This window comes from Rhinolophus hipposideros (genome assembly GCF_964194185.1).
Source record: "Rhinolophus hipposideros genome assembly, chromosome: 16".
Lineage (NCBI taxonomy): Eukaryota > Metazoa > Chordata > Mammalia > Chiroptera > Rhinolophidae > Rhinolophus > Rhinolophus hipposideros.
Window position 1 is genome coordinate 49090308 of NC_138062.1, and position 7970 is coordinate 49098277.

The 7970-nt window shown below is 44.1% G+C and overlaps 1 pseudogene across 1 annotated transcript; it reads right to left on the reverse strand.

The window, feature by feature from the left end:
- Positions 1–693: 693 nt before the first annotated feature.
- Positions 694–6934, reverse strand: LOC308509339 (large ribosomal subunit protein eL28-like; annotated as a pseudogene). Its single transcript has one exon. The product of its transcript is annotated as a large ribosomal subunit protein eL28-like (transcript).
- Between the last annotated feature and the right edge of the window lie 1036 nt (positions 6935–7970).

The window sequence follows — 7970 nt, forward strand, 5'->3', positions numbered from 1 at the left end:
TTAAAACAGAAGAGAGGCAGCTGATGAGAACCGCATGTGCGCCTTGGATCTGTCCTACACCTGTTAGTCTTGCATTTGTCATGCTTCTGGCGAAGCATTTTTATTTGCAAAAACGGCTGTTTCCGCACGTGGTTGTGGCTGCTTGCTTCTGCACATGTGAAAAGTTTCACATCACACTTGTAGAAGAAAATAAACACGGGCAAAATACTTCGTTCACTTACTCACTCTCTTTAGCATGAGGTGCTTTGTGTACATGCTCCAAGTTGGAAATCTGCCCACTTAGAGATATTCTTTCTTACTTCAGATAAGCAAAATAAACAAGCTTCTCCCCCAAGTATAATCCGGTCCTGCCTCTCTCTTAAATTTCTAACTAGATGTACAACATCTTATTTTTTTTTAAATCAGGGAATAAACCATTTGTTTTGCATGGGTCAGGTTACTTAAAAAAACTGGAAAGCACTCAACTTACCTGCTTTTTTTAAACTAAGAAGAAACATTAAGATGACTATGAGCTCCACAAGGGTACCGACTCAACTCCGTGGCCCCAGTAGATAGAAAGGTGCTTATTAAATATTTGTGAAGTAAGTGAATGTCTCATCAGATACACAGCAGCTGAATACACAAACCCAAACATACGTATGCGGTTCAGTTCCACAGACCTGGCACACAGTGGGGGCTCAATAAATAATGAAAAAAGTATTTTATTAAATATAATACTTTCTACACATGAAGATGCACATGGACACAGAGTTTCATTCCATATTTAGCATACAGCATGTCCTCAAATAAGGTAACAAAACGTTTTCGTCATGATGAGATGCCATAGGAACTTAACTCGTTTTTTTATCAATTAGCCTAGGTTAAAACTGGTCTCATTATATGTCATTTTGCTTAAAGTCACAGAATTTATTGACAATATTGAGGACTTACTGTATATACAAAGTAAGCTTGTCATGGTAAAGAAAGATCGCCACTGAACAGTTTTGAAAGTTAGCGGCTTCTCTTACATCCATGGTAGATACTGAAGTTCATCTAGCTGACCTTCTGCTTTCAAGATATTTGAAATCTTACGCAAAGATGGGGCTCAAGGTAAATCCTCGTGCTGTAATCGTTCTTCCCCATGATATGTCCCTTAACTTAGATACAGAGACCATTGGTTCCACCAATCTGAGAGGACAAGATCTTTTGTGCTTGAAATGTCCTTGGGAAAGCTGCCTCATCTCTTAGGCAGCCCCCCAAAGATTAGGGAGAGGAAGTGGCTCTAAGTCCATGACTTGCTCTTGCCATGGAAGTGGGAGGGAATGTAGTTTCAGGACCTGAGTGCAGAGCATGCCCAGGCACTCTTGGCAGTGAGAGTGGCCTCCTCCGTTGGCAGACTAGCAAGGGCATCCCAGAAGGAAGTCAAGAGCTGGAGGGCGCCCACAACTGCACAAGACAAGTGTTCAACAGCGACACCGTGTGACGGCAAGGAGCAACAGCAGCAACGCACTAGGCAGACTCATTGCTGAAGGGAAAAAGCAGCTGTACCCTTTCAACACAAACCCCTGGGAGGTGGGCAATTTAAAGGAGAGGAAATTACTGGACTTATCCCAATGATGTATGTAAGCGTTCCAGTGATTGATAGGAAAAACAAATGTGAGCAAATCCACCACCTCACTTTGACCCATATGTTTGCTCTGAGTTTAACAGTCTGGTGGAAATTTTTAAAAACCACCTTCTCCTATTAACTCATTCAGCCATATCACTGATCTCAGAAGTACCTAGAGAGAGGTTTCAGGGTTCTGCTTGGCTTTGCAGCAAGTCCTGTTTACTTTAAAACTGAAACCAATTTCAACAGTTTTGAAAAGCCCCTGAAATGTCACTGCTTTTAGGAAGACTTTCAAAGATAGAAGGGACAATTTTTATCGTGCTTTCAAGTGGGATATAAACATGAATAAAGCCTGCTCCTGAGGATCTAATTTTGAAGCCAAGCACTGGAATCAAGTCGGGGTCCCATTAATACAATATTTTAATTGTACTGTCCGAGCAAAGTGCAGCAGGAGCCGTAAGGTGGGGAAAGCCCTTCTGGACAGGTGGTCCAGGAAAAATGTTTGACAAGAAGGCAGCACTTCAACTGAGAGTGTTCCAATATGCTCATACCCTCTGACCCAATGTCTCACAACTTTCAGAAATTTTCCCAAAGGAACCAATCAGATATAGATAAATGTGTACGTATGTACAAGGGAGGTCACAGCATCATTTATAAGAGCAAAAGAGTGGAAGCAACTGAAGTATCCAGTAAAAGGGGAGTACATGAATAAACGGGGGGTCAATTCATGAAAATGGGAAGGTTATGGACTGGGAGAGACCAAAAAAATCGATAACTCCGATGGGGGTAGCGGAAATTTCCCACGCTGTATATTACTGTAGATCCCACTTTGAAAATACATAAAAAGACATATAGCTAGATAACAGCTAGATAGATAACAAAGCCATTAAAAACCAGTACTGAAAACATGGAAAAATGCTCCCAACTTAATACTAAGTGATAAAATGCAACATGTATATACATTATGATCTTAATTTTACTTTTATTAATATATATAGGTATGTACATGATGCATAGAAAAACTACTGGAAGGAAAGAAACCAAAATATCTACAGTAGTTGTCTCTGACAGGGAGAACAGGTGATGATTCTTCTGATACTTTTGCCTGCAGCTCCACATTGTTTAGAATGAACATGTCGTGCCTTCTGGTCATCTCATCCAGTGCCGGGTTATCCTGACCTCTAGTAGCCTCAGGTTCTCATCTTCAGACTCAGGGAACGCTAATCTCAAGTGTGCCCATAATCTACCCAATCCGGAAGATGGATTTGCCGTCAGGCTGAGTGATGGATGTCAATCTAAATCCTAACAGTTTGTGTTTTCCCTATTGCCCCAGTTTTGTATTACTCTTAGTAATAACAATAATAATAATTACAGAGAATAACATTTATTGAGTACCTACTACATGTCATGTTCCCCACTGAGGGCTTCACATGAGGACCCTGATGAACCCTCTGGACAGTCAGGCCCTATGTCAGTCCCTCCCCTTGACTCTGGGTGGGGCCTGCAACTCACTTTAGCCTATAGGATGCAGTGGAAGCCACGCCCTGCCCAGTCCAGACTAAAGTTTAAAGAAGGCCTGGCAGTTACCACACCACCCAAAATTCCACTCCTGCGAATATCCCCAAGAAAACTGACACACAGACTTGTCCAGGGAACTGTCCACAGCAGCACTATTCATAATAGATGAAGGAGCAAACACCAAATGCCCATCAATAAATGAGTGGATAAATGAAATGTACATCTATACAATAGAATATGCCGCAGCCATAAAAAGGATTGAAGCACTGACACAAGCTACCATGTGGATGAAAACATCATGTTAAGTGAAAGCAGCCAAATACTAAAGGCCACATCTTATATGACTCCATTTATATGAAATGTCAGGATCAGGCAAATTCATTAAGACAGAAAGTAGATTGGTAGTTGCCAGAGGTGGGTGGAAGAGGAGAATTCAAATCGGCTGCTAATGGGTACAGGGTTTCTTTTAGAGGTCATAAAAATGTTCTGGAACTAGATTGTGGTCTGGAACTAGATGGCTGCATAACACTAAATATACTGAAAACCAATCATACACTTTAAAAAGGTGAGCTGGATGTGAATTCTATCTCAATAAAGCTGTTCAAAAAAAAAAAGGTGGCAGCCCGACAGCATCTGCCTTTGTAGTCCTGGGAGCATGCAGCTGCTGTGTCAGAATCTGGTGACTGTGCTGGAGGGACACATGACAAGAAGGCCCAGGGCCTCCATGGAGGAGAATAAGAAACCCAGAAACAGAGAACAATGTGCCCCACTCGCCTAATCCCAGCCAACTGGGCCATCCGTGCTGAGGTGCCAAATACGTGCCTTGGCCAATTTCCTGCCCACAGAACTATAAGTAAATAATAGATGTTTTAAGCTATTTAGTATCGGGGTCATTTGTTAAGCAGCACTAGCTGACTGAGACACAGTTGCTACTGTGATCCTCAAGTGACACACAAGGAGGAGCCTTAGGTTGAAGAGTGAAGATTCACCCACAGCCTCTAACACCAGTAGGGCAGCTGGGATTCCAGGCCAGATTAGCTTCTGAACTCTTCTCTCTGCACTTCATGGCTACTGAACTCCTGTGCCCTTCTTGCCTCACGCTTGTTTTTGGCCATGTGTCTCCTGTGTTCTTGTCTTCTTGAACTGAGCCCCAATCCTCTCACCTGCCGACTAGTCTCTCCTCCAATCTGCTATACACACACACCCAGACAGCAATTTTTTATTTTTGACTTTATCTTTTCTATTACAATGATCTTAATTCAGTTAAGCACAGGATAAAGAATAATCATATATAAAAACAACACAGCACATATAACCTTCACACACACACAAGAAATAAAAGATCAACCTTTCTTTTAAGTCCATGTTTCCACTGCTGCCCATGCTTTTTCTAGAAGCTACAGGAATGCTTGTATTCATCTCCTTTTATATTTAATTCTTCAAAAGACAAACCAGGTAATATACTTTGGAAACTATAAAATTCATTTTGTCTATTTTTGGTTTGTAGTCACAAAATTATTCTTCTTGTTTTATTTCTCTTTTTAAGAAGACCTCAAAAATTTGCTAAAATATTGTGTCATCTATTTGAAATGTTCAAATAATCTAAAGACTTGATTGGGACAGTCAGGTGATTAGATTATTTCACTGTAATTGTCTGATTAGTAGATTAGAGGCTATTATTTTGCTTAGTGCAGTTTTATATTCCCTCAATTACTCTCATGAAGCAAAGAACCAAAATCAGTAACTGTTCTAATTCTCTAGTGAATGGTTTTGATAAAACATTTCATTTAAGTGTCTACAGAAATAAAATAAAGTCATCGTTTGTTTTCTTAGTAAAGGAACTGCAGGATAAACTACAAATTTGTTGTGGCTTTTACCCAAGATTGGCCTTTTCTGCTCCAGGCGGTTCTTTCTGACACGGGGTTTGAAATCTTCTTGTCTCCTACTGTAAAGATTTCGGTAGTCGCCCACTTCATCTCACCTAAGCCCTTGGTCTTCCAAGGTCCTCGTCACACACCACACATCACACCTTTCACATGCTGATACATGCCATATGCATGCACTGCGCATGTTCCTGGTGAGCCTTATTTCTCACCACCCCTAAGTAAGTTTCCTCCATGCCTATCACACCGGTCACCTAACTATCCAACTAGGTGACCTGGTTCTTGCTCTTTAGAGGTGTAACCTTGCCAAACTCATGTGGCTGGATTTTTGGCAGGAGACAACTCCAGCCCAGAGCTCAGGGTTCCCAGATTTGCAGGGAAACACATGAACCAAATCGGGTATGAGCTATTTCCCCAAGGAAGAGACAAAGGCCAAAGGGCAGGTGTCAAGAAACGAGGAGACGAAGCACATAGAAGCCACAACAAAAGACTTCAAACTGGCCAATGGAACTTCTCAGGAACACAGGTATGGCGTTGTAACCCACAAGAAGCAAACATGCTCCAGAAAGCATTTCCTACAAACGTACTGTAGGCTACAGAGACGAGGGAGAATCAAGTCCTGGTGAGTACCTGGTCCCCAGCCGTCCCTGTCACAGATGGAGAAACTGATGCCTAATGAGGAAGGGCAACTCCCCAATGAGTCAGGACAGGAACTCACAGCACAGGCCCGCAATCCTGCCCCACCATTCATACCAGAACCCCCAAATTCTGAAAGCTACATCTCTTAATTTTGCAGCAAACCCGTTTTTTGGCAAAGCTTGTCTGTTTATAGTCTTTGCTTGTCCAACTTTGAGTGAATGTTGGGTGTTTTGCAACAGAAATATCACTCTGATGAGTGTGCACCAGCCCAGATGCCTTGGCGGTATCCTGTCACATGCAGGGCGTGCAGCTGGCAAGTGGGATAAGTTCTGAATTTGGAACTGGCTCCGGTGTCCAGGTTTCAGGACAGGCCTCAGCAGTGAGGACCTACTGTGTGCTGGGCATGCGCCACCTGGCTTGGACCAAGGAGGAAGGGGCCATGAATCAAGGATGAGGGCAGCCTCTAAAAGCTGGAAAAGGCAAGGAAACAGATTCTCCCCTAGAGTCTCCAGAAAGAACCACCTCTGCCAACACCTTGATTGTAGCTCAGTGACACCTATTTTGGACTTGTGGCCTGTAGATCTATAAGATAATAAATTCGTGCTGTTTTAAGCTGTGAAGTTTGTGGCCATCTGTTACAGCTGCCCCAGGGAAACTCATGAAGGCCCTTGACTAAAAAAGCTTACACCCTCTCCTTTCCATGCAGTGCTGCCCAGTTAGAGCTTTCTGCAATGAAATGCACTTGAAACGTAGCTACTTTGAGGGATTGGGGTTTTCATTTTAGTTAATTGAGATGGAAACTGAAATAGTCACTTGTGACTAGTTGTTATTATTTACTTATTTATTTTTGGCTGAGTTTTATGCACTACTGCTTTGGCGGGGGAGGTGCTCAGGAGCTCTTGGTGGGGCGAGGCCACCTCCTCATCAGCGTCAGGGGCTTCTGGCTGCGCAGGATGGCGCTGACCATGTGCAGGTCCGGGCAGTACTTGTTCTTGCAGATCATGTGCTGGATGATCTGAGGATGGCCCGGGTGTTCTTGTTGATGGTGGCCCGCACATAGGAGGTGGCCGGCTTTGGCTGGCCGGATCTCCACTTCATGACCTCAGCCGGGGGCCCACTGATTCTTCCAGTGAATCAGCCCGTTGTGGCGGAAGGAGTTGCAGGACTTCAGATTACTGGGCTCCATGCTGTACGTCTGCTTGTTCCTTTTGATCAGGAAGGTGGAGCAGTTGTGCACGACCACCCATTGCAGATACGCGGACGCGGTGACGGCGCCTCCCGTTGCGGCAGCCAGAGACAGCGCTAGTTGTTATTTAATGAACGGCATAGGCCATCACTACTGAAAGTGTGGTCTAGGGACCAGCAGCATAGGCAATCCCTGCGTGCTGGTTAGAAATGCAGCACAACTGCAGCCTGCGCTCCCACTCTAAGTTAAATTCACACTTCGCCAAGACCCCCAGGGGATTCATGGGGCTGTCAAAGTCTGAAACTGAGATGCTGGGGTGGAAGCCACCACCCACTTCCAAATACTTTACTGTGGAACCTCAGGAGGCAAAGTCTCTTTGAAGCAGTTCTCAAGGTCAGCCTTCCTAGACTTTAAATTTTAAATTCCTAGACTTTAAAGAGTTTTAAATTTTTTTAATATCTCAAGGCAAACTATTAGCCAAGGAGATGAACTAACAGCTGTTGAACAGCTACTGTGGGCCAGACCCTTGACCATCTGTCACGGACTGAATGGCATCGCCTCAAAATTCCTATGTTGGAGTTCTAACTCCCGGTGTGACTGTATTTGAAGACAAGGTCCTTAAAGAGGTAACTACGGGTGGACCCATCGTATCCTCATTAGTAAAAGGCAGACACCAGGAATGCACAGAGGAAAGGCCACATGAGGACCTTGAGTAAAGCCACATGAGCAAGGTGGCCGTCTACAAGCCAAGGAGAGAGGCCTCACCTCAACCCTTCCAGACCTTGATCTTGGACTGCCAGCCTCCAGAACAGTGAGAAAACAAATGTCTGTTGTTTAAGCCACCTAGTCTGTCACACTTTGTTATGGCAACCCAAGCTAACACACCATCTCATGGAAGCCTCATAAAACCCTGCTGAGGGTGTCGTTAATAAAAGTAATGACACTGAAGAAAACACCCCCACTTGTTGCCTGCCCCAGGTCAGGCAGGTTATAGGCACGCAGCAGGGCTCTCTCCTTCACTGTCCCCATGTCACAGCTGAGGACAGGGAGGTGCGGAGGGCTCCACGTTGCACTCTGTACACGACAGAGCCCGGGACATCGTCCTTTCTGCCAGAATCCTCTTTGCCACTTTTCCCCAATTCACACAATAAACTGT